Here is a 9,214-nt window from a genome sequence, read left to right as displayed (position 1 = left end):
GATTTTTTTGATATGAATTTTAACTGAAAGAAACGATTTTTTTGTCGACCAATTTTTGCGCGTTCCAGTCTTTAGTAAGATGAAACCTACTTTTTCGCATTTTGCCTAGTTACCACAATTTTGCATGAACCTTGCAACTAATCCTGTAAAAGAATAGTCGACTTTGCCGAGGATGTACGGTGCTAGCACATATCTGAAACAAATTTATAGCTGTTCAAAAATAGACGTTTGAAATTGATAACCAAAAATCAATTTTCCTGCCAACACTGCCGGTGTACTGATGAAAGTCAGATTCCAAACTGAAGTAATTTTGGAGTTTTTTTTCCTTAATTTGTTTTCCGTCGATCTTATTTCCGTGCTGAGCACCAATGCTACCGACGCCAACGACGCATATGAGATAGAACTATTGGTTTTGAATAACACCTAAACATACCAAATCGATAAGATAAGAAACTCCGAAATTATTTCAGTTACATCGGCAGTATTGGCAGAAAAAGAGATTTTTTGAATTTAATTCAAACTATAAATATTTGAACAGTCAATACTTTCTTTGAAGACATTCTAGCACCGTACTTTCTTGGGTAAAGTTGTTATATACGTCATGGAATATAATTGAACATGGTTAGTTGCATGGTTCAAGCAAAAATGTGGTCTCTAGGGCTTACTAATTTCCATACAAATTTCAATATGCGTAATGCGGAAAGCCGGGTTATAATCCATCGACCCTAAATTTTGCACAGTTGTTTGGGACCCCAAATGTAACCAAAAAAGGGTTGTTCTCGCTTGATGAGGTCAAGTTTGCGTTTTTCTATATAACGGTGACCCACGGTGACTACTATATTTATCTTCTACGGAAAGATGGAAGACATTTCCAGGAAGAATTTCGGATATCCTTTTTGGAAAAATCAAAAATAAAACATCCGGAAGTATTTTTTTATTCCCTAGATTTGTTTTCCGTGCTGAGCACCAATGATACCGAAGCCAGGGAGGCAGTTCCCACACCTGATCCTACACCCAACCGGGGGATGTAAGATTCGCTTACAATTATGTGGGATTCATCATCAGAGAGGTTAGTGGAGACCGCATGAACCGAGGATGCGATATACCTAGCTGCGGTCCAAAGCAAGAAAATTGGAGACCGAAAAATGTAGCCCTTAATGTCGTGGTCCAATTGCCTAGAAAACCACTTTGAATTTACCCCTTTGCGTTGTTGCCCTTAGTGGGGGCCATTTCATCACCCCCTCACTAAGTTCCTGCTCGAGGGTCCTCCAGACTAGTTCAATGCATTTATTTAAATTAAATTTGGCTTCGAAATCATCTTGGCTTATGCCTACCGTGCCGTTGTCCCTACACATTGTCTAGATTTATCCTGAATGTTGTGATGAAATATTCCATAAAACTCATCGGAACAAGCCCCACGAGGATTGCCCCATTGCTTAGAGAATTTCTGCAGAGGTTTGGTCAAAATTTCTTCGTCTTCTCTTGTTTTAGGGCAGCTTTTCTCAATTTAAAAAAGGGTTACGGGCTGCCCTCATGTAAAAGGCAAAAATTCAGACAACTGTTATGTTAGCACAGAAAGGCCGAAAATATTGTTTTCTGTGTGAAAATTTCAATAAAAGTTGGACAACCAAAAATTTTACAAAAATTTACCAAAAAATGTTGTTTTACGATTTTTGTATTCCTTTTAGTGTTCAAAATAAGACCGATGCTTTCTTAAATCAGAACGTTTTTTTTTCCTTTGTTCGGGACATAACACTACTGCGACCAGTAATTTGATCTATTGTAGTATAGCCCGTGTCCTTAGTTTAGTGCATGTCGTATTACTCCATCACTATTGAGAAATGATGAAGTATTCGGTGTTGATACAGTTGTCATTCTTGCCTTCATTGCAAGGAATCGATTCTAAATGAAAGGTCCCGCTATTTATACCCTTCGGAGTGTTGGAATACCCTCCAAAGGCGCGCCCCTTTGTCAGTCGAAATGGGATTCCTTAGCAATAAAAATAAGCAATGACACCGATAATGACCATGCATCAGAACCCTAGTCTTAACCACTTCAAACTAGAGAACAATGAATAGAAGATTAGGAATCACATAGATGAAGACTAACTAACTCATTTTTTCCTTGTTTCAAGATCATCCTCGGTACAGGCAACCCGAGGACTTATCACTATCAACAAGGCATAAAAAGTAACAAGGACTAAGATGTGTTCCTTTGATTACTGAAAAATCCTGTACCCCTAGTTTGAAGTAGTCAAGACTAAGATTCGGTGGTAGATCTTACATCCCGTAACGTACCACGAAAAGGTGATCTACTTCACGTTAAGGATACATCAAGATTAGCATGAGTTTTAAAACTAATTGCAAAACTTACGTCTCAAAAACTAAAACAAATATTCGGGAAGCAAGAGTTCATCAACAGAATTAAGAATTATTCAAAACTGTAGGTTTAGAAAGTTCCCATAGCTTTGGATTTTAATTTTATGGGGTGTCTACAAAAGTCGTGACTGGCTACTTCATTAAAGGTATAAAAAAGAAAATCATCGAAAATCCTGAAAATTTAGCAGTAAATATTAAATCTTATACAATCGAAATGCACAATGAAGTCAAAGAAGTCCACGAATAAAGATGTTAATAATTCCGTCCTTAAAATAATCCTTGGGTACCTTCGAGTATTATCAATCTCCGTTAACTACCTCTAATCTACGGAATTGATCTCATTGAAATAGGGCATGTTTCGCAGAACCGTTGCTTAAGTACAGTTTTATGTTTTTTAAATAATCTCATTAATTATATATTCCACTCAATCTCGCATCACCGATGTATCATAGAATTTCATCATTATAGATTATTAAAAAATGGTAACTAATACAGTATGAAAAACCTTCAGCATCTACGGCGACCGTGGCATTAGTGTCCGAAGATTTTCCCATTACCCATACATCAAGCCGGTCATTAGCCAATTCTTCGAATCATAAATGGCCGTTTTCAACTTTCATGAAGAATATTGTCAATCAACACATCACCGTTGATCAATCGCAGCTCATTTATTCAGTGACTTGCTACAAATCCAAACAGCATAAGCAATGAGCATAAAACAAACCACTCGTCATCCGAATCATTGGACTCAGCGGGGTGGCAAAAAAACTGGTTGAACCATATTCAACTCTAACAGGTGCGTCACTCACACAGAGTCGTCATCTAAGGCAATTTCTACCTTTTTTTCTATTGCTACGATTACTACCCAGTTCTGAGCAGATTAATCTTGACTGCAAGCGCGCGTGAAAACTAGTTCTATGCTGCTGCTGCTGTTGCATCTCATACATCACCGATTTGTACAACAGGTGAACCTTCGAGGCCAAGACGCTCATAGCAGAGAGAAGCGTTTCGTAAGCTGACATTTCTGCGAATCCAACGACGACGACGACTGTAATCTTTCCAGAACGCATGCAGCGTTTCGCATCCAAGTATCTCAGAAGGAGGGAGGCAATTAAATCCTACCCCTTTTGGCGGTTACTGACTGCTCCGAGCTCGTCTAGTACCTATGCTTATATGGTACCAAAAACCGCAAACGACACTTGATATATTTTTGCAATCAACTCGAGCACTTCACGTAAATCCCCCCAAGAAACAGTTAAACTCTCGCAATAAAATGTAGCGTTGAAAGGCAACTTTTCTTAATCTGCGATCGATTTAATTAAAACAAACGTATTTGTCTTGGTCATTACTCTTAGCTCACCCTCAAAGCCCGCAGTCAGTGCTGGGGAAAAGTGGGAAAGATTAACTCGATCGAAGAAAACGATCCCATTCCAACGAACGGCTAATCCTCGAAACTACCAAAAACTGCAATCGAGTTCGTAAAATTTTACGATTATTTTTATTTGCGTCGTTATAAATTCGTTCTGGCTATCAGCAGGTTGCGTTCACATGTCTTTGGTTTCATCTTATTTTTATTTTTTGTTGTGTATCGTGCACCCAATTAGCACTAATTTTCTGACCAACAGGCGGCGGTGGCAGTTTAAAACGCACCAAAAGCGATCGAAAATTGCCAACTAAAATTATCGTCAGTTGGAGTTTGGAGGTCAGTTCTGTATGGGCTATTTTGCGATCCGAGCAAATTCCAGCTAGCTACTAAGGTGTCGAAAGGGAATGTGTTAGAAGCATTCGCAGAATGCGAAATGGATCGGTGTGATTTGTAGCTCAGCGGTGGTGGCATAGCGCTCAGCGATGTCATTTGCGACGATATAGTAATCCTCCGCACACGGCAGGCACAACCGATGGCTGTCAAGAGTCACACGAGAGAGTCTTTAAGTTTTCTAACGAGATCAAAAATGACACCCTGGCACGAGAGGTTCATGCCAGGCCCGCGGACACGAGAGCGTGAGAAATTACTGCCAAATGGGATTATTGGCAATTAAGATCGCTTAGTAGTTTGACTGTCGGGGATTGAATTCGGGTGGATTGCCCACCTGGGTTGAGGATCGTGATGGGGGCTGGTGGTCTGTACGATCGATGGTTGGAACTTTGTCGCTATAGGATATGATCTTTAAAAATTAAACAAAATTTTAAATGCTGCAGATTGACAAATCAATGTTGTCTTACATACACTTTTAAGGTGCAGTTTTCTTGTAATTTATTTTTTTCTTTGTCAATATTTATAAAATTTCCCGGATCACAATTCATGAATTTTGTAGGAAGGAAAAGAATCATCTTGAAAACAACAACATGGCTTTGCAACCAGCCAAACGTTAACCCTTAAGTGCGTGTGTTTTTCTACAACGTGTTATTCAAATGGAAGCTGAGTACTTGGTACCCTGTCAGGAACATACCCAAGTAACATTACAAGTTTTATAGAGGTTTTATAGCGTTCTACATGTCTAACTCATGGTTTACAGAACCCTATTAAAACCATAATTGTTACTTGGGTAGTGTAGTCTGTATATTGGATAGCAGCTATTGTGCAGCAATTTGAAACATGATGAACTTTTCTCCTGGGAATTATAGCTAAACAAGCTGCAATTAAATAAAAAAGGGTTTTTCCCATACATTTGTTAGCCGCTTTACTACCAGTCTCCACAGAGCCAAAAAAAAAACAAATATGAGAAAGGAAATTCTCTCTCACGAGCTCAATCTCTCAACATGCCATGTATTTTGATGACACTCGATTTGTGATTTCCCTTTCACAGATTACAAAATTGAGTACCTGACACTACAAAACATGTCTGGCACCTCTATATACGCATTTAGATTAACAGCCGAAGTCCCTTCTTTTTTACATTTTTTTTTTAATTATATATTTACTTTAACGCTCTTGGGTCATTCGTGACTTGTCCGGGGATGAGATTTGAACTCGTGACTTTGGCGTGAGAGGTATGAATGCTAACCACTACGCCGGGGTTGCCCCCCCTCCAATATTCTGCACAAAAGATACTTTCTGCCTCGCCCCAGTCATTAGAATCGGCGAGAAATCCTGTGAGGGGTGAGCTTTTTTGTGTGCAGAATGTGTAAAAAAGGAGGGAATTCGGATGTTAATCTTAATGCATATATAGAGGTACCAGACATATTTTACACGGCACTGTCCTCTGTGAACAATTAACGTAACACAGATTATGCGTAGTTTCCGATAGATGTCCCCGTAAACAACAACAGTGACATCTGATGAAAAATGAATACAGAAGCTTGACAAAATTATTAATTAAAATTTAGTTCTCTTTAGGTTTTTTTTAATGTATTGAACAAAACTTACTTCGTAACAGGGCCGTATAAACCTCAAACTTGTTAATGCGGGGCTCCCTATGGGGGGAGGGGGGTATCAATTTTAAAATTCTAGCACACATGAAATAAAAATAGATACTTGCGAGAATACTTTTTCGTTTGTATTAATTTTTCTAACTAAGCTAACTAAGCTTTTATTTTAACACACAATTAAACTGAATAAACGAAATCTGCTAACAACTCCTCATACTTGCGAATTTGTTAATTGAAGTTTTGATATGAATTTTCAATAATATTTCGTACTCAATATGCCGAATCAGTATCGAATTAAGCCTGGTTTAAAGCATCCCTCAATTAATGTTTCAGTAATTTTAATCTATATTGAGCAGTTGGAGGTCATCATTGAAATAAATACCATAATGCACCGAATACAGGACAGTCTAATAATCCAGACATTTTATTTTTATTTAATTAGTACGTCTACTTTGCAACATAATGAACATATTTGATGGTTTTGAAGGATGACATAAAGTCATAATAATGTTTATGTGCTATTTTGAGCATGGTAGGCTTTGATAATTAACTTTTAAAAGGGTCCGGTTTTATGGACTAAGTGTCCGGATTTCGGTGCATTACGGTATCCTGTCAGTTATTGCCACCTTTCAAGAACAATATGTGAAAAGGGCATACAAGATTTTTGTAAACAAACCTTCTTATGTCCTTTTCTCGCCACCCCCATGACATTCACGCAAACCATCAACATCACCATCAATTTTGGTTTTTTTTTTCCTCCGGTTTGTTTTTTTCGTCGATCTTGTTTTCCGTGCTGAGCACCAATGCTTCCGACGTGCCAGGAAGGCAGCTCCCACACCTGGACCCTACCTATCGACCCATCAACTCATGAACCGGGGACCAACGGCTTTACTTCCCATCCGAAGGAAGGCGTGATCAAAGATGTTATGCCTCAGAACATCCCGGCGGCGCCGACTGGGATTGAACCTAGGCCTGCTGGGGTGAGAGGTAATCACACTTACCACTACACCACCGGCGCCGTTAATTTTGGTTTTATCACAGCCTTGTTGCCCATTATTTGGACTTATAGAATGCTTCAAGATAAAACTTGCAATATGTACTACTTAGGTTTCATCATCTGTTCTGTGTTTTGCTAGGACACCTCACAGTTCTAAATAGTAGTGTATATTTCTGTCTAATATGATGCACATAAATGGAGCGTCACATATCACATAAGTTTACATTACAAATCGTGTAAAATTCTGAGACATTTCATGAAGTGTTGCAAATATCGCATAGAAAAGCCCGTTTTTCCAAACAACATTGCTTACAAGTTGCTCGTTCGCGTGAAATGAAATACATGTTTACGTGAATGAATGTTTACATCACAATTAAAATTCAGAATTTTTGCTGTGCAAGCACAATGATTATCTATGCTCAGAAAAGTCAAGAACCCAGTGTCTCCGGCTTGGTAAAACCTTGCCGTAACTATTTAGACTATCTGAGGCCCCTATTTTAAATACACCATCAACATAAGTTTTTTTTCTCCGTTGATCGAGAAAATAATTCGATTGTTGTTATTAACAACAAATCGGGCATCACTGTGCGCCGTGAAACTGATCAGGTAAAGGTAATTGTAAAAGTGGTAAAGGAACACTAAGTTGAGGACAGGCCTGCATTTCCATATAGTCTCTTTTTCGTCTTGGCATTTCTGACTGTCCGGAATTTGTGACCGAACGGTATCCATTGATTGACTTTGGAATGCAATCTTACTCCGCACGGGTAACCCAATGAGCTGTATGCAAAACCTGTTCCGGTCGTCCCGATGAGATCTTGCCTGGCATAGTTTGTATTGACGACAGTGTTGCTCGCTTCTCACACGCGAGTGTAGACCAGCAAAAGCAGACATTCTGTCGCATGCCACAGTCACCTTTTTGCAGTTCGAGAGCGCTCACCGATCGACCGGTCAAAACCGAATTAAACTGTATGGGTTAACTTAATCGAGTGGGTGTGTTTTCGACATTCAAACGATGTAGTTCATATGGGTGCGTGTGTGTTTGTGCACACCGCATTGGAGCAGAATTAAAACACGATTAATCAAAATTCAAGGAAATTAGTTGCGCAAAAAAAAACTTGAAACAGTTCTGTTGTTTCGTGTTGTGGTAGTCCTTAGACTGGAGGAGCATTATCTAACGTACCACCTTCTCTGAGCATACAAACAGAGCACAACCAACTATAATATATGCAGGAACGTTCCGGTTCTAAAACGTTGCGCAGCGGGAAGCTCAGAGCACGATAGTTCCATTCATTTTGGCTGCCACAGCGATCGGAGGAACGTGATTCACTAATTAGCCAGCCCCACTGAAGCATAACAATGCTAAAAAACAATGTGTTGGGGTTGCTGACAAAGAACTAAATGTCAATGGAAAATTCGGTGGCTAGAAATGCTGTGCGTTGTATATATGTATGACATGTTATGAGAAATTTTGTGGCACAGTTTTTGAAGTGATGTGAATTTGTGGCTACCTGCATAACAATGGTACTCAAACTAGTATTGTGTTTGTTGAATTTCGTAGATACACGCGAAGGATTTTACGATGCTTATGTTGCTACGAATGCTGTTACTTATTTCAACGTGATGAATGATTATTGGGCTGCCCGTTTTTCAGCAGTGATCTCAAATGTTTGCTACCCATCCATAATTCGCTTGCTGTATGCCTTAGTAGGCTCTGTACAGCAAAATCAACTCATTTGCTTAACACAGGACTTGTCTCAAAGCACTTTTGTGAATACATTGCTATTTTGCTAATGGTTCACTTTGATCGCTCATAAGTCACTCGAGGTAGTTTTAGTAAGGTCTATAGAATAACGTGTCTGAAGGAAGTAGATGCTTAGAATGTACGAAAAAAAATATTAAAATAGAAGTTTCACACCATGCCCACCAAGTTTCCACAGTTCTTTGAAATAAAGTATGAGACGTAATCAAACATGTGATGTAAAATTGAAAGCTCCGTGACTTATAAGTTTTTTACTCGATGAAAAGTACGTTTGATAAAACTGAATTTCACTCTGTAATAACTCAATTTTAGTCGAAATTGGCGCTCGAATAAATTAGATTTTTACTAAGTGTACTTCCAAAATATTTTTTTACAACAAAACTACTCTCACTAAGTGCTTAGGGGGCCCCGTAACTTGGGTAGATCACCTTTTCGTGGTACCTTACGATGTAAGATCTACAACCGATTCCTACACAGTTCGAAAAAGTAGTGTAAATTTCTGTTCAGTTTGATGCAAATAAATGGAGCGTCACATATTGTATACAAAAGCCTATTATTGTAAACAACATTGTTTACAAGTTGCTCGGTTGCGTCAACTTAAATACAAGTTTACATGAATGAATGTTTACATCACTATTAAAATTCAGAATTTTTATCTCTGTAGTTCTGACTACTAGTTTGTACTAGGTCCACCACGGAAGATAGAAACCA

Source organism: Ochlerotatus camptorhynchus, unplaced genomic scaffold (genome assembly GCF_037179485.1).
Source record: "Ochlerotatus camptorhynchus isolate MF236.1 unplaced genomic scaffold, CSIRO-AGI_Acam_v1.1 ptg000864l, whole genome shotgun sequence".
NCBI classification, from domain to species: domain Eukaryota; kingdom Metazoa; phylum Arthropoda; class Insecta; order Diptera; family Culicidae; genus Ochlerotatus; species Ochlerotatus camptorhynchus.
Note: the sequence above shows the minus strand (reverse complement) of the source record.